At 43.4% G+C, this 18,630-nt stretch overlaps 1 protein-coding gene across 10 annotated transcripts in view; it reads left to right on the top strand.

Annotated features, from left to right (window-relative positions):
• LOC138581369 (uncharacterized) overlaps window positions 1-18,630 on the top strand; it is a 3,536,879-nt gene that overhangs the window by 2,821,650 nt on the left and 696,599 nt on the right. For 2 of the 10 annotated variants that reach the window (XR_011304538.1, XR_011304537.1), the window contains 3 exons: window positions 1,671-1,734; window positions 1,832-1,933; window positions 2,043-2,187. The exons of the other annotated variants lie outside the window; for them this stretch is intronic. The gene's annotated coding sequence lies outside the window, so the exon portion shown is untranslated. Of the gene's footprint in view, window positions 1-1,670; window positions 1,735-1,831; window positions 1,934-2,042; window positions 2,188-18,630 lie in introns of those variants that run through there. 10 annotated transcript variants of the gene reach the window in all.

The following is an 18,630-nucleotide window of genomic DNA, read 5'->3' as shown; positions in this document are numbered from 1 at the left end:
GCGGAAGCATGACTGGCGGAGGCCAAGGAGGTTGTGGGTTTTCAAGTATTTTTGAATTTGCAAATAGGCCACTCTGTCAAGTATTTTCAGGAGGAAAAGTACCGTTGTGATTGGGACGGTAGTTGGTGGGGACATTGGGGTCCAGTGTAGGTTTTTTGAGAAGTGGGAGTACCCATGCTCCTTTAAGATTTTCTGGTACATTGCTAGAAGAGGAGTTGTTGATCAGGGCCGTGATGAAGAGGGCAAGCTCTTGGGCACAGTCTCTAATAAGAGATGCTGAGCAGATGTCTCCTTGACATCTGGAGGGTTTTAGGCCATTGATAATTTTGGTAGTTTCAGTAATGGTTAAAGGGGTGAATTTGAAACTGGACGTGAGGCTAGAGGGTGTGGGTCGCTGGTATGGGGTCTTTCTTAGTAGTGATTTTGTTTTGGTGTAGGGAGATTTTGCAGAGGAGGGTCGTTTTGGATTCTTTTGCACCAGGGTTGATCTTTATTACAATGGTCAGGTAAGGGGGCTGGTGTTTTGAGTTTGCGTAGTATGGTAAAATGCTCTCTCGTGCCTGAGTTTGCTTTTGCAATTCTCTTGTTGTAGGAGTTGCCTTTGGATTGAAGAATAGCTTGTTTGTACTCTATGGCCAGGGCATTGAAGTGCAGTTTGTTCCATTGAGAAGGTGTTTTTTTCCAGACACTCTCAGCAATTCTTTTTGAGGAGCGTAAGACTTTGAGATTAGGGTGTACCAGGAATTTAGGTGGGCTATTGGTTTGGATTTACGGTTACCCAGAGGGGCTACTTTGTTAATGGTATCTAGGAGTGTTTGGTTGTAGAGTGTGACCATAGCAGTGGGATCGGTGTTGGTCTGAGGGTAGGTTGTTAGTGGTAGTAGCAAGGGGATTATGTTGTCTTGCGTGATTTTGCGTGAGTTTCTTGAGAGGGCAGCCGAGGCTGGTTGAGGCTGAACATTCGGTTGGGCTATTTTCTGGCTGATATATTGGTGTGGCAATTGTGGTCTGCCAGTCAGTCTAGTGTGCAGCCTCTATCATGAATGGGTTTGGATATTCGGTGGAAAAGGCCTTAAGCTTAAATGGTGTTTGCCAGGGCAAGTGCATGGGAGTCTGATGGGTCGTTGAGACCTAGGTTGAAATCTCCCATAATGATGATTTTAGAGGAAGGCGTGGTGTTGGTTGAGAGGAGTTGTGCAATGTCTTCCTCGAAGGAGAGCTGGGGGCCTGCGGTCTGTAGATTAGGTGGATTGTGAGGGTGGTTATAGCAGATAAGGAGATTTTGAGGGAGATCAGTTCTCCCAACGCAATAACTTGGTTAGGAATTTCTCTGAAAGAAGGGTCACAATCATTGACTATGCCAACTAGCCATTCCAAGATGGTTCCCTTGATCTTTAGTTACTCTCATGCAGATGTGAACACTGTCACTTGACCTGGTCGTGATGTGCTATGCATACCCAACAAGTTAGAGATATTGTTTATTTTAAGCAAACGCGGGACAGAGGCTGCGTAATTGCTGCTTTTCCGCCCGCGCTTCGCTTCTACATCAAAAGAAACAAGTAAAAGAGATAAGGAGAGGGTATCACAAAGTGAAATGTTTGAGATTTGTATTCACTTATAGTTTTCTGCTAGCTCTATTTGTAACACCAGACCCGGTCTCATTATTACAGGGCCAGGGATCCGATCAACGCGATCAGCAATACACTATTTGAGTGTCTGCAATTACGGCCAGCAGTGAGTGAATAACTCTTCTTTTTTCATTGACTGATTTACACATCATTTTGTTTTATTACCCCAGGATTATTCCTTACTTTTAGTTTTCATCCCTTAGGGGTCTTTGAACATCACCACAGGGTGAAGACAGATACCTTGCTGTGTAGTGACATTCAACGCATACTACAGTTTTGCCAGTTAGGACTTACTGAGGTACCAGGTTAGTGCTCCCTCCATTAAAATCACGCCACAGCAAGTTTATACGTTTGAATACATGTTCAAAGTAGCTAATCCTTTGGGGAATAATTAGATTTGTTTCTAAATTACAGGAAGGTTTTGAGTGTGAATCACCTCAAGAAGAGAACCATACTCGAAACATGTAGCAAGAGCAGGAAATCCGAAATTGAGGATACTCTATCATCTCTTTCAAACCAACATTGGGATTATCCTCACATAAACTCACTGCGATAGGAAGTGTCAATGCATATCTATTGTGTTATGTGTAATTGATTCATGTATTCAGCACTATTTGCTTAATCTCTGAGTGAGAGATACCATTTATTTCTGTATGAATTCCTTTTGAAATAAGTGTAGTACACACACTACAGTTCTATATATGACCAGTCAATCACATGGTGTTATATTAATTGAATCCTTTTGGACATACATTATTTGACTAACTTTATTGTCCGGAATTGTAACGTCTTTGATTTATAAATATTTCTTGAAATCAATTCTTTGTTATATTTGTTGAATTTTTGTGTATTTATCCTTATGTTAAAAGTACTAAGTCAATTATCAAAGGGGGTTTGTTTCCCCATAAGAGTGCACTGTTATTCCCCTGAAGTACTTCAGGGGACAACTGTATATCTTTCTGGTCAACTCATCGCTGTTGCAAACTCCCAAACTCATTCTCCAGCACTTTTAACTCAGCTAAACTCGATTTCCTAGAACGCAATGTTCAATTAATTAACTCTCCTGAATTGTCCCTTTAAAGCTGTCCCAGACCATTAAAAAATCAGCTGATCCTCTATTTCCCTAAATATAAAACTACAATGAAGTTCTTCAGGCTAACCAGAACTTCCTGATCCCCCAAAATAAAGGTCTTGAGCCACCACCTAATGAATGTTGACCCTGTATCGATCAGATTCAATCCTAAATCCAGCAAAGAATGATCAGACAGCCCACGCTCCCTTATATTCACACCAGTAGTCTTATCAATAAGCCTATCCGAAAAAAATATTTTTGTCAATTCTAGAAAATGAGTCATGAACCGGAGAGTAGAAAAAATACTCCTTCTTCCCAGGATGTAGGACTCTCCATATATCCACCAAATCAAACCCTTGAAGAAAATACCAAAGGTCTCTACTCGTCCCCATACACGTATACCTGTAAGTAGCTGAGCAATCAAGTTTGTGGTCAATACACAGTTGAAGTCGCCACCTAAAATGATTGTTTCCCCTCGTATATCACGCAGCAACGAGGTCAGACTAGCAAAGAAAGAACCCCCTGGTAAGCAAGGACCATAATTAGGCCCAATAGTGATCATTTTGCTATTGCACCTAGAAACAATTGTGTACAGCCACGTTATAAATGATTTATGATACCCTATCATATCATATCATGAAACACACCAGCAAGTATAACTCGCCCTTCACCATCCATAGCCACTCCGCAACACCCACACCCCTACGCAAAAGGATACACACACCTTTAGACTTCAAATCATAGCAATTCGAAATGTCCCTAGTATATATCGAATTAACCAAAAGTTTCATAGAACTGTCAACCAAATATATCTCCTATAAAAAAATGACATCAGCCTGCACCCTCCATATTCTAGCCATAATCTTCCTTCTTTTTTGTGGGCAGTTCGTGCCCCTAACATTCCACATGGAGAATGTCAGCACACCCATTGAACTAGGGTACAAAGTAAGCATGCAACACTACATGCAACTCGTTCCATTTTACCCCCCAACGTTATGGTGTGGCCCAACAATAGCCCACAAGGTAGTTGCAAATCCATCTTTTGGTGTAATTGACTCAAGAACACTCCAGACTTCAAACAGGATTTGAACAATAACAGTCACACACCAGCAAATGATCACCCCGGAAACACAGTAGCAATGTCAGAAAATGCCAGCAGGCCATCCAATCGGTAGCATCAAACAGACTTCCCAATAATGTAATGGGAAGGGCCACTGGAAGTATACAGGTGGAACACACCTAACAGTATAACAGTAAGAGGCAATTACACTCATTCCATACATCACCCACTCCACAAAACATACAAAAAACAAAGACAAAACTACAAAAAAGTAACTAAGCATTAGTCTAGGAACAGTCTGGAACATCACCGACTGGCAATGAGCACATATATGTACAACACAACTATTGATCAGAACCGTACCTTCCAGAACCCCATGCCCTCCCCAAAACATCATTTAAATGAACATTGCCCACCCACACAATAAAACACATACCTAAAACAGCATAACCCACATCAAAATGAGCCACAACCACAATAAACCCAATAACACAACCAAAATTGTTCTGTCATAATGTACAAGCCCGGTACGTTCATAAATGATCAAGCAAAACATCCTTTCCCTCACTCTAGGCCAATAGAGAAACTACACACATCCAAATAGTAACATATTGCAGTGAAAATTGGTACACGTCCCAATCCCCGGTAGTGACATAACCCAACCCCACCACCTTAACAAATAAATGCAAACACCAGAGAATAATCCATGGGAAGGCAGGCATTCCACTGCAATACCATTTATACAGTGCCATTTTTGGATCAGCAGATTGTAATCCATCCAAAGACGTTCTCAATCCCAAAATAATACAACATGAATGAGAGATAAGCGCACTCCTACTCCCCATAATGTAATCTCCTTTGATAGTCTCTGTTATTAACTCTTGTACTTCTTCACTGTGGTTCTATACTTAGAATATCTTTCCTTCAAATAGCCCCTCACACTCTCGTCATTGCGTATAGACTCTTCCCAGTCATCTAATTCAGGCTTTCTTAAGTGGGGTTTATCCTGACCCCTTTTTTATGCTTCACTTGTCAAGGATTCTCTCTCTTAGGTTGTTTTCTCTTTTATCTTGTTTACTTTCCGTCTCAGGAGGATACCTCAGGGGCAACACGCTTGTCTTGGAAGGAAGACGATGCGAGCAACACAGGTTCAATCCCTGGGTCTGCGCTTAGACTCCTCTGGGCATTAAGCGCGTTATAAATAACCCATTACAATTACATTACAATCTTGTTTACTGCCAGTTTTATTTCCTCTCATTACGTGTTTCTAGGTTGGACTTTCTCCAGGCCTCAACTCTGAAGACAGAGGGTGTTTTCCCTTCCTACCAGGGTTTTTGTTTCCAGTCTCTATTGGCTCCCTACCTAGGTTGGTTAAATATCTCTTTCATATCTTTTTCACATTTCTTGCTAACCAGTTTGTTCAATGATATCTCGTCCTCAGGACTGGGACGAGTTTCTGACTTTTATTTTACATTGCCATCAGCCAAATCTAAAGATGCCACATTACTCTTTATAGCAGACAGTGCAGTGTATGGTAAGTGGTTTAGGGAGTACATCACACGAATGGGAGCCTTTTCCCCAAAGGGGGAATCTCTGCCGGTGAGGTCCCACTTGCCTCGACCCCTAGGAAGGGTCTTGCCTAGCCTCACTGGGGGAGGCTCCCACTTGGGGAGAAGTGACGAATGCCCACCATTCGTCGCATTGGTCTTTCAGCCGCTCCATGCCTTTAAGCATTAATTACTTGCTTTCCAATTCAGCAATATCAGAGAATAATTGGAGTTTTTCTTGCATATGTGCCTTAATCACCTTAACCCCATTCCTGTCCTGTCATATTCTCTTTGTAAGGCACCTATTTTCCCTTCTTGTCTATTCACTTTATCATGCAGATCGTCGAGGCTAGCATCCTTCTTTCAGATGCATATGCTCCAAATATTGGATTGAATTGCCTGCCATGGCATCCCCACTTTGGAGGCCAAGTCCGTATTAAGCTCAAAATAACTCTGATAGCTTCCAACCGATCTTTCTTCAACATCAGGGCTGCAAATGCTTGCAACTTGAATTTCCATATCCTTAATCTACAATGTCCAACGGGGACTTTCATTAATGTTTGATTCAGCTATGGTCAGAGAGCAGCCAAGAGTGCTTTAAGCATTCCTCTATCCAGGAGGCATTTTGTTCGTATACCATTATGCATTCCAGTCTGGCCAATGTATTTTGAACACCTGAATAGTGTGTGTATTCCGTCATATGTCAGTAAGACCATACAATTGTAGAAAGTCATTATGACCTCCAAACCCTCAATCTAGTTGGAGAGGTAACCCTGGAGCAACCAAATACAGCGTTCAGAGCCATATTGACGTCTCCTACTCAGTGTGTAATGGCATCAAGTCCTCTCAACACCATCCCAGAGACCTCTTCAAAAAATGCAGGTTAATCGTAATTAGATGAATGCATAATGAACAGTTGTAATTTGTGAATTTGTATCATACCGCTCAATGCAGGCTAAAGTCAACGATTTATGAATCAATATTGCAACTCCATGCACATAGCCCGAGTATGTTGCAAAGCATCTATAAATGCCCCAATTACTGGCTATTTTATCTGTTCTGTATTATAGAAGGTGCATTTCTTGATGACAAAATATATGAATACCATGTCTGTTGGCATAGGAAATGGCTTAACACATTTTCCTTAAGTCATTCAAACCACCAATGATCGATGACAGTAACCGTATATGAAAATTACCCATACCTAATCATTTAAATTATATCATACATAGAAGTGCATTTTGCCATCTAGTTATGTGACCCCAAAGGCCCCATCCTGACCTCTCGCATCAATTCTGTTCTGTTCCAATTCATAACATTGCATTGCATCATCATTGTGGGGAAAAGTAGAACTCTCCCTCACACAGTCCAAGCACACAGGCCTCCCAAAGAAGCCAGAGAACGTAACCCCCAAACATAACCATAAACTTCGGTGAAACGATCAATGGTCACACTAGACTGGTCAATCCAGATGCTCACCTGACACCACAATCCCTCATCAATTTAGAGTCTTTTTAACTATTAAAGGCATATTCCATTTTAACATGTTAAATTCGTACACATTTTTACCTTGGAGCCTATGCAAAATTATACAGTTGATTCAGAAATACAATAGCAAGAAACTTAGCACATCTGCAGAAGTGAGATCAGCACTAAACCATTAAATCATACAATACACATCTGGTCTTTGGGTGAGTACTCGATGTGGGTGGCCTAGTTGTTGCATCTTTGGAACTGGATATAGTCTCTACAAACTGCATAGCCAGTTCATTATCTGTGTAACAATGCAGGTATCAGAGTATTTTAAGCACGTAATTCTCAGCAATTTCTTGACCGCTTCAAAGGACTTAGAGGCCTTCTGAACTCCCTGAATGAAGTTGGGGGGAAAACCTCAATGTGGCATTTTCAAACCTCATTATCCCCATTTCTCTCGCTGATCTCAGCAGGTTGTCTCTGTTTAATGGAGCAAGAACATTACATTCACTGGTAGGGCAAAACTCCTGGTTAAGACCAGGGGACCAAGGGACCTATATGCTTTCCCAATAACAAATTGTGGGGAGGTAGCCGCCCACTGGCAACAGCTCCTGTAAGATTTCTTAATGAAAAATCTCCATTTAACTAGATTCTGCTCCTCCCTCAGTACTTCTCTTACTGTTTTAGAAAGTTTGATAATGTTATTTTCAAATGGATTGTGTCCTCCCACGTGTTCCTCATCTTATGATATCTCCATTCCAGCTTCAGCTGCATTGGACATTGTTTTGCAGTAGAGGGTGCTGTGCGTCCTCATCATCGACTCATTGTCCTCGACGGCCTCCTTCCCCTGTTGAGGTTGACGCTATCGACAGTATAAAACTGTGCCCGTTACTTCAATTCTGTTTTTCCGCTAAAGTTTAGCTTCGGATACAGCGTGGTTTTTTCATTGCAAAACAAACGTTTTTCCACATGGTCTTCATGTAGTGGGATATAGAATTTGACCCCCTGTCGGATATTACCTCCTTAGGAAACCCAACCCTGGTAAAAATACCAAGGAGGGCCTTAGCTACAGCCTGAGCTGTAACAGTCCTCATAGGAATTGCTTCAAGGTACCTAGTAGCATGGTCTACTACAACAAGGATAAACCTATTGCCTGAAGAGGTTGGAGATTGTCGAAAATGTCTACATCTTCTGCCCCGAAGAAAAGGTTCAAGAAATGTGTAGATTGTGGGTCGAAAATGATTATAACTGACCCCCATCGCTTCTATTTGTGGTGCCTTGGCACCGACCACAGGACGGCTGACTGTGGAGTCCATGGCAGGGAAGACGCTCAAGGAGCAAAAGTGGAAGCTCGCTGTGGGTAGGCCCCTTCAAAAATCCCCTTCCACAACACCTTCCATAGACATTCGACGGACGAATCTAGGGGGTGAGTCCCCGTCAAGGAAGCGTTCAAAGAAACACTCACTTTCTCGAAGCGGATCTCACCATTCTTCTTCGTCTTCCAAAAAATTGAAAAAACGTCACAGGTCTCTGTCCTCGTTCTCCCACTCCTCGCCTGCACGCAGAGTAGCCTGCCCAGGTAAGTCAGATTAAAAAGCTGAATGGGAGGCCTTAAGGCGTCAGATGATGAATATTTTCGAGAAGGTAGCCCGACCCCCTCGAAAGAAAAGATGAAAGGCCACAAACTTGTTGACCATACTAAAACCGAAAAAGAAAGAGGCAAAAACGTGCGAGCCCTTGAGCCTGAGTGAAAAGCCGCCAACCCATCGAGAGCTCTTGAGGCCTCGACCCGAGATTGACTGTTTTGAGTCGCGGGCTGAACCCATCAAGGCCAGTGCCATCAGCATTGGAGGTGTCAAAACTTTTGCCGCCCTCGAAGGAGATCGAAAAATCTTTCAAGCCCCTTCTGAAGAAGGAATCTTTCAAATCCCTTTCCTTGATTTTCAAAGAACACAAACCTTTGGACAAAATACTCCACCCTTTGGTCTACAGTATGGAACACCCAATGTTCCTCAGACCTTGATTTCTGAAGAGTCGAGAATGAAGGATCTTTATGAAAATCTTTAGAGTGCAAGTGGCCTTGACACTTCCCATGAAATTGAATTTGGGAAAGCTGATCAGTTGCAGCATGCTGAGGCATCTTACATGCGGCTTATGAATAAGGTAACCAAGTACCTGGGTTGGGGGAGACCAGGTGCACCCTTTGAGCAGGATGATTTGATGCATATTTTGGATACAGGTCCGCAAAAAGACCCCATTACCTTTTCATTCTGAACTTGTCCCGGGAGGATAGCTCAGCGGCAACGTGCTCGCCTTGGAAACAAGATAACACAAAGCAACATAGGTTCGATCCCCAGGTCTGTGCTTAAAAACCTCCGGGTATTAAGCGTGTTATAAATATGCAACTAAGAGACATATTCCTGTAACAGCGCCTCGATGCCCCCGGGCTGTGTGAGCGCTTTAAAAATACAAATTAAACTGGGCCATCAGAAAAAATCTGACCAAAAAGTAAGGACCCTCAAGCATCGTTCCAGAATATCTTTCAAGGCACCCGACTCCGAAAAGCCTTGTGGTACAGGTTGCAACATCTACTTCAAGGCAGGCAGCTTACCCACCCATTCCACCAGACAGGGATGACAAGCGTTACGACTCACTGGCTAAGAAATTATTTTCAGCAAGTAGTGTTGCTTTAAAATCGATCAATGCCACCTGCACTTTTGCAAAAATGTACCCACACCTTGTGGGATTTTATCTCTATGGCAGCTGAACACATGCCCCAAGGAGAGCAGAAATAAAGATTGTTGAACATTCAATAAGGATGGGAAAGATGCTATGTGTGAGTCTTTCCAGTCAGGTCTGGCATATGCTGATAGAGGTAGCAGAGCCATGGCATCGAGTACAGTTATGCACAGGTTTGCGTGCTTGAGGAAGTCAGGTTTTACACCTGATGTGCAGTCCAGACTACTCAACATGTCCTTTGATGGCACTCAATTGTTTGGCAGCAAGGCTGATGGAAGCCTTGAGAAATTGCATACCTCAAAAGCTGCGGCCAGGTCACTTAGTGTCGCTATCAGGCAGCCACAACTATCGCACCCCACAACTCAGTCTTAGAAGGGTAGGTCACTTTGCTATTACTCCATATTTGGAAGAGCGAGGGGGCTGGCCAATCAAAGAGATCTGAGAAGATTCCCTCATGGTGGATGAGGAATAGGTACTAAGTCTGTCCAGGCATCGGCTTCTTTACCCTCAGCTGCTGCTTCAGCTGCCTCAAAACCACTCTGATGCCTTAATCCACAAGACCCCGGTGGTAGGCAGGCTCACTCAGCATCTGGAAGAATGTTACTTTAGATGCTTGGGCTTTACAAACAGTAGCCCTGGGCTACTGTCTCCTCTTTTAAAGAAGGCCTCCGGATCATCCATCGTGGAGCTACTCCCACAAAATATTAGATCCGTTCCTCTTTCAGGAGATTTCCAGCCTGCTACATAAAAGGTGCTATTGAACCAGTACCTGTGACGGAGAGGAACAGGGGGTTTTACTTCCCTTACTTTTTGATTCCCAAAAAGGACAGGGGATTGAGACCCATTTAGGACTTGAGATACTTGCACAAGTTCCTCAGGAAGGGCAAGTACAAAATGGTTACCATTTCTCAGGTCGTTGAGGCCGTCGAGCTTCAGGATTGGATGGTGTCATTGGACCTTCCGGATGCTTAATTTCATGTGCCTATCCATCACAAGCACAGAAAGTACCTGAGGTTCGCCGTTGGCAGTTCTCATTATCAGTTTGGAGTTATAACTTTCGGCCGCCCGAGGGTTTTCACCAAGCTGGACCATTGACTGATCAGTGCCCGTTCTCCCCAACTGGTCCTGGAACATCTGAGCATCACATGCCACTCTCTCCACAGACTGGGCTTCCCTCTCAATTTCAAGAACTCTCACATGATACATTCCCAAAAAGCTCCAGGTCTTGGGAGCAGTCCTGGATGCATCCTCGGGGAAAGCCTCGCCACCCAAAGAGAAGGCCCAACACATTCAGCAGATAGTCACCAAATTAGTGAATGCCGAGCATCTTCTGGCCTTCGATTTCCTAAGGTTGCTCGGCCTCATGGCATCCTGCATCTTTCTGGTGCCAGAGACTCGTCTGAGAATGAGATCCCTCCAGTGGGCCCTTCGGTCCCAGTGGTCTCAGTTTTAAGGGAAGATGTCAGATCTTCAGGTTCAGAGCAGGGTCGCACAGGATCTCCTATGGTGGGCCTACGAGGACAGCATACTGAAGGGGGAACCTTTTTGGCAACTATGGGCAGAGATAACTGTATTTACGGACGCCTCCCTCACAGGGTGGGGAGAACATGTCAATGATCTGGTGGTCATTGGTTGTTGGTCTCCATCAGAGTCCAAACTGCACATCAACCTTTTGGAGCTGAGGGTAATCAGACTAGCGCAGAAGGCCTTTCTGCCTGCTGTACGGGGAAAGAATGTCCTGATAATGATGGACAACACATTGGCCATGTACCACCTCAACAAAAGAGGAGGCGTAGGGTCACTACCACTGTGCAGAGAGGCAACACAGCTCTGGTTCTGGGCAGTTCAGGAAGGAATCTCCTTATTGGCAGTTCACCTATCCGGAGAGAAGGACATGGAGATGAATGCTCTGAGCAGGCAGAGCACAGTCTCCCACGAGTGGGAACTAGCTCAGGAAGTCCTTCAAGAGATCTTCACAATTTGGGGAATCCCTCAAGTAGACCTGTTCCCATCCAGTTTCAACCAGAAGTGCGAGCTGTAGTGCACCGGGGAATTTCCCTCAAGAGGAGCTCTAGGGGACGCGTTAGTAGTCGACTGGGAATTTCCACTCCTTTATGCGTTTCCTCCAGTCCCTGTCATTCCCCACGTGATCAGGAGGTTGAGAAAGTTTGGGAAATCCATGATCCTACTTGCTCCCTTCTGGACAGGTCCATCTGCCCTCTAATTCGTCTTCCACAAAGAGAGAACACTCTCGCAAGAGGAGGGTCGGGTTCTCCATCCAGAGGTCAAGACTCTTAACCTTCATGCATGGTTTCTGAGAGGTTGAGATATAACGATTGGGACCTCGCAGAAGACGTGATGAAGGTGTTGTTTTCAGCCAGTAGGCCAGCAAAGAAATCTCTGTATCACTGCCTTTGGAACTAATTCTGCAGCTGATGCAGAGCAGAATGTAGATCCTTTTCTGTCCGACACACCTATGGTGTTATCTTTTCTTTTACATCTGGCTAATCTGGGACTCCAGGTTGGCACTGTCAAGGGATACCTGGCAGTGGTTTCTATTTTTAAGCGCACTTCTGAGAACACACCTTAAATTAATATTTCACTGGTAATTTAATTCTTAAATGGGCTCACAAATGTGTTCCCTCCAACCCCTTTTTTGTAGTTCCTGTTTGGGATTTGAACCTAGTGCTACATTTTATCATGTGTGCTCCGTTTGAGTCACTTAATTCTTGCCCACTGAGATTGCTGACTTTAAAGACTATCTTCTTAACAGCTATAACTTCTATACGTAGGGTCGGCGAGTTGCAGGCCTTGTCATTTAAGCCACCATTTACAGTTTTCTACAAAGAAAAGGTGGTGTTAAGAGTCCATTCTAGGTTTCTACCAAAGGTATTTTCGTATTTCCATATTCCCAAAAGATTGTACTGCCAACGTTTTACCCATCGCCTCACCCTAGTAAGGAGGAAGAGAGGCTTCACAGACTCGACCCCAAAAGAGCTTAGAGCTTTTATATTTCTCGCCTAGCAAAGCTAAGACAGTATGGTCAAGTTTTTGTTGGATATACCAGGCACAAACTGGGTCTCGCAGTTACTAAACAAACCTTATCCCATTAGGTAATGTGATGTATTACAGAATGTTACAGGCTAGCTGATAAAGATGCCCCTGTCGGCGTACGAGCTCATTCCACAAGGGGCGTGGCTTCTTCATCTGCCTTACAAAGAGGGGTGCCGATTCAGGACATCTGTGCGGCAGTCACTTGGTCATCAGTACACACCTTTACTAAACATTATTGTATAGACTCTGCGTCACGGCAAGAGGCATGATTTGGAAAAGCTGTGCTTCACTGCGTTCATGACAGACCATGAAAATTCTTACTCCCTCCTCCAATTCCATACTGCTTTGGGAGGCTATCATAAGATGAAGAATACGTGGGGCCTATTAGTCGTGCCTGTATACCATCTATAAGAGATTCAATACCCTCCATTTGTGCAGATAACTTGTTATTGCTAGCCATAGGTTTTCACATTATTTCTTTAAGTGTAACAGAAGGAACTACTGTGGGTGAGGGAATAGTGCACAGCAGGGCTGTACTTTGTCACCGTCTGCAAGCCACAGCGTCAATGTTCCAGCTCCATGTAATCTGAGCAGCTTGGGCTGCCATTTCCTCTGGCACCAGTGGCCTGGCTCCCAGAACCCACTCTTCCACAATAAGAATATATTTAAAGGCACCAGGCTGGCATAAACTGTATGATTGAGTCCCAGAACATAGCTGTTAGGCAGAATCCTGTGCAGTTCCCTTAGGGAGCACTACAGAAGATTAGGACTACAGGTGAGAGCAATAAATCCCCTTTGGTATCAGTCTGTACCACAAAGATTTAGTTGGTAGCTGTGGCTGAGCAGTCAGACCTATCTCAAGAGGGAGATGAGCAGCATTCAGGTTTTACACAATAGGCCTTCAGTACTATGGAGCAAGGAAACACTGACCAAAGCTCTGTATTAAAAAGTAATATATATGTATTCTACTCTCTTCTAGTTAAAGGATAGTTCCGGGACTTTTTTTTTATTGTTCCTATGGTTCGGCCATGTATTTTTAAGCATAAATCGGTAGATCGTAGAAAACTTTCCTATGGACCTTACCCGACTTTTCGTCCATTAACACACTCGAAAACAGCTGCCATTTTATGATAATCCTATCATTTCCCCCCATCGCCCTGGCTCACCTGCTTTTGCGGCACTAAATCAAATCCCCCGCCCCTGAAACAGACTTGATCAAAACATTCTTATTCCCCGCCTCTATCCGTGACGTGACTGAGCTGCGTAGGCAAACGCGCCCAGGCGTCTTCTACGCGACTCCACACAGAACCAGGAAATCAACACAGATGAGCTCACACAACACAGCGCGCCACAATTGGGAATATGAAACTGTACTTTTAAATTAAACCGCAAGATTGTAAATTTGGTAAAGTACATTTATTTGACATCAAATGTTTTGAAAATATTCAGCGATTTGCATTTTTATTTGCTCTCGATCCAAAATAGTTCGTCTTGAGGCAAGCGATGTTCGTGTGCAGTACACAGGGTGTTGGTTTACGATAAAATAAGCTCTTCGGTCGCACTGATAATCGCATGGCTGTTCCAACAACGAGGCACTAGGCCACCACAACGGTCTGTATGTTGCATCTAGCCGTTAGTACCGCGTAAGGGCATACTGGTACTTGGCGATCGTCCCATAAAATGGTCAGGGTGGTAACGTTGTTCACGCGGAGAAGCAACTGGCGGTTGAAAAACCCATCCGCCGGTGTCTGGTACTCGTGACACAGACAATAATGGATGATGTACCTGTTTGAAAAACATAAAAAATGAAATTAGTCTCACCATCAGATCTTTATTAAAATTATTCATTTAATATATTAGGTCGGGAAATTATTTCATAGCTAGGACAGTGCAACTGTGTATTATACGTCAAGGGGGGGCTGTAGGATACTGAGACAGTCCCCCAGTGCAGGGGTTGACAGGGAGGCAGTGCAGGTGGAGAGTGGAAGGGCCCAGGAACGAGGTCGCAGACAGTGGACCAGTTGTAGCAGGGGAGAGGGAGAGAGAAAGCAGAAGCAAAGAGGAAGGTTTTGAGGTGCTTCCGTAAAAGATAGTGCGCGGTACAAAACAATATGCCACATAGAACGAACAAGTACAACTTAACCTGTCTTTAAAGCTACTGTATAGTAATTAAATTGTGGTATAAACTCATCTAAAGAGTTACTTACATTATATTTGCATTTTCCATTGTGTCTGTGCGTAGGGCAGCCCCGAAATACCACTCCTTCTATGCCGACGTTATTTCTTCTAATGAACGAACATTAAATGGCTTTCGTTTCTGAAATTATATTCATTATCGTTTCTTACGTTATTGCCCCACACCCCCAAAAAGAAGTCTTTCGGGATGGTCCCGGCCTGTCAAGGTCAAATAACAATAGAACCTTATACTGAGTCGTGGGCCATTCCGGCACCCGAGCAAAAAATCAAAGCAGCTGACCTTCACTTTGAAAGAGCACACATTCCTAGTTAGCTACATTCAGTGTAAGGCCATCTCACAGGACTTGAAATTTACACTCCATCTTTGCATTTTGTCTGCGTGCTTTGCAGCCCCAGAGAACCATAAATACGGAGACATTCTATATTTTTTGAAAAATTATTTATAATACTGTTTGGTTTAATTTAATGTGCAAATGAACAAGGTTGGATAGACACATTGCATGTACACTGAGCAATCACTTTTATTTACACATTACATAGATACACATATTCAATGGGCCTGCGACATGAGGAGACTCGAGAGAACAGACAATCAAATTACAATCATTTAAACCGTGATGTGTATTTCTCAATGAGCTCTTCTTTAGGTGGACATGGAACAGAGGCAATGTTGGGTGGCAATGCAGTTGTCCCCTGCACAGGTTCGTTCACAACTCCATTTATGTGCCTATCTAGGACGTCAACAATAAGTCTCTCAATAAACTCATATTGCATATCCTCAAACACTGGTTTGATCACCCATTGTTTACTTCTTTTAGTGAAGGCCTTATTGTAGCGAAGCGTCCCTAAAGTTCCGGTCGTCCTACTTTGTTGACGGCCAACATTATGGTTATGTGCCAAGACCGCTAGAAGAGTCCGATTTATCATGCCCTCCATGCCAAAATGCAATCGTTTTGGCCTGTACTTTAGGCACATATTGTGGAACACCTCCAAATCTCCTGTGTGGCAGAATTCCGTGAGTCCCCTCAAATCTCTTGTTATAGTTTTATCAAATACAATCTTTTCAATGGCTTTGTGAGTGGGTGATGAAGGAATCAACCACTTCTTCTTCCGTGCCTCCTCTGTGGCCAAATGGCCATGTTCACAATTGTGGAAATGTTGGTTTGTGTTCCAACGGTGAACGTTGGTACAGTGTAGCATTACAGACCGCCATTTTTCCAGTAGAATTTCCAACGACCCTCCACATGTTTTTGAGCTCCACCAAAGATGGTTGCTGATTGACTTGGACCACTGTGAAATACCTTGCATTTCTTTTTTTTTTACCTGCAGCCGACATTTTTTTATTGATTGTTTTTGCAAGATGCCAAACGTCAAATTGGTGATTTATATTTTTGTACTCTTTCCTCATTGTCTTGGCAATTGAAACGTGTCTGTCCGTGGCTATCAGGTCGATCACCATTCCCCGCGATTGTAGTTCTTGCAATGATGCTACAAAGCCAACTTTCTTCATGGCCACTGAGGATGTACTTTGTGACACCTGCACGACCACCGAACTCACAATTTTCTTACTTTCCATGTCCTGAAAGTGGTAGGTGCAGTACTTGGCTGAAAATCCTGGGCTGTCGCACTGTCCATCACCGGCTAGCCTGAACCGTTTGCCCGCGAATGTACTATCAATAGACATTTTTTCCATTCTCCAAGCTTCGATAATGGCTGGAAATAGATAATCGGTTTGGTATTTGTAGAACTGAGTTTTCGCAATGAAATGGATTCCCACAAACTGAAAGAAAGACTCTAACTTTTTAAAACTTGAACCACTAAAAAGTGCAGCCGCTGCACAAAGTAGATTGCCTGCTGGCAGTTGCCCCAGCATGGGTTGTGCAGACCATGAGAAAGGATGATATTTTGTACAGGTGGCATGTATTTTAAGGTTAGTGCCACGAATTGCACGAGTCACATTAATCAATGGCTCCCCACATACTTCCCCACCTACCGAATGCCCACATTTCAACCGAATAATAATATCAATCAAACAACTATCGAATACAATGAATTTGGCCTCTTTCCTTATACTGTCACTCTGCATCCCAGCTGGTTCAGCCTGTAACGTTGAGGACATGTCACTCACATGAAAGGTAGAATCTCTGATATCGTCTTCCGCTATGTTCAGTGATATTGATGGTGTTTCATTGTAATCCACTTCATTCTCTTCCATTGCAACATCTGTTCCTTCTCCGGCGATGGGTGAATAAGACAATTTCTTCAACTTTCTCGCAGTCTTAGCTTTTGCGGGTGTGGATTCTGTGAATTGATCTCCGACTGCATCCGAACTACCAGGAGGACATTCACTATCAATGGCTGGTGGTGGTATAGCTCCGTTGTCAATCACTTCATATTCTTCCCATTGGCACGATGCATCTCCAGTCTCAAGTCCCTGCCAAAAGGTTTGACAAGCAACATCTCTCGTTCGCTTCACTGTCTGTGTAGATCTAGTTCGTACACCCACTCGCAACTAGAGGACAGATTGGAAAAGGGATGTTCAGTTTAAACACAACTTACAGTATTGAACTATTAACAGTGAAAAACAACATAATATAGTGACCAGGACACTAACCTTCTTTTGCTTTCTTTTCTTTGAAACTTTCTTGCCTCGAACTTCAACATCAGGACGCTGTTGCTCCGACTCGTGTGTGCATGTCTCCACTTCCTCTTGCGCTGCTACGACTATATTTTCATGATAAGCACATCCGTCACGCACTGACGCTCCATCGGCTCCCTGAAACATAGAACTTTCATTAGTATGTATAATAATATCGAAAACACAAAATGTACTTGGGGACCAATACCCACGTACATCTCAATAGCAAAACACAAATGAACGCTTTGTGTAGAACATTCAAACGACAATTATTCACGCATAGTTGATCTAGTTAGATGGAACTGTCAAGATCCATACCTCGGGCTCCTCATAGACTTCCATTGATGATATTATTGAAGATGATGCTTCAGTAACTCCCTGAAACACAGTAATTGCATTAGTATGGTTTTCTATTTTGTTAAAAAGAACATAAACTTTGTGCAGGCGTCAACGGCTCATCTAAATAGACCTGCACAAATGATCAGTTGTCTAAAATAAATAATGGATATGTAAATATGATTCGATTTGCTCTATCGTTGGAAGTGTCACCACCCAGAGATCTGCATCAACTACTAGGGGTGATGTTCTTGTAGAAGAAGCTCCGTCATCTCCCTGAAACATAGTACTTGCGTTAATAAAGAAGGAAGTATAGCGGATGTAATCACGTCATATGATTTCGCTTGATCGAACTGTCAGTATCCATACCTCGAAATGCATAAGAACATCAAGGGACGATGTAACTGCGGTGCACACTTCTGCAAGCTGTTGCGCCGACCCGTAACTGCATGCTCCCCCTTCTTCTTGGACTAATGCTCCATCGACTCCCTGAAACATAGGACTTTCATTAGTAATGAGCACAATATTGAAAAAAGAAGACACATAGGAGGGCGACGACAGAAGGACATATCAATGGCTAAAAACGAAAGAAACATTGTGTGTAACAATCACGCTACAAGAATGCAAGATCTGATGATCTCCATCGATGGAACTGTCCGGAAACGTACCTCGAGCATCTGAGTGACATCAACGGTAGTCGTCAATACGTTGGACTCCTCAGCATCTCCCTGAAAGACAGTACTTGCATTATTTTGGATAACAATAATTATAACTGAAAACAAAGACTAGAGGACGAGTACAAGGGTGTACCATTAGGTAAAATAATTACACGATAAATTAAAACTATTAATTTACATGCCTAAAACAAGTCAGTGGCAGAATAGCCA

The sequence above is a fragment of the Ambystoma mexicanum genome, chromosome 3p (assembly GCF_040938575.1).
Source record: "Ambystoma mexicanum isolate Mex_15411 chromosome 3p, UKY_AmexF1_1, whole genome shotgun sequence".
Lineage (NCBI taxonomy): Eukaryota > Metazoa > Chordata > Amphibia > Caudata > Ambystomatidae > Ambystoma > Ambystoma mexicanum.
The sequence above is the reverse complement of the archived record's forward strand: the minus strand, read 5'-3'. Positions and strand labels throughout refer to the sequence as shown.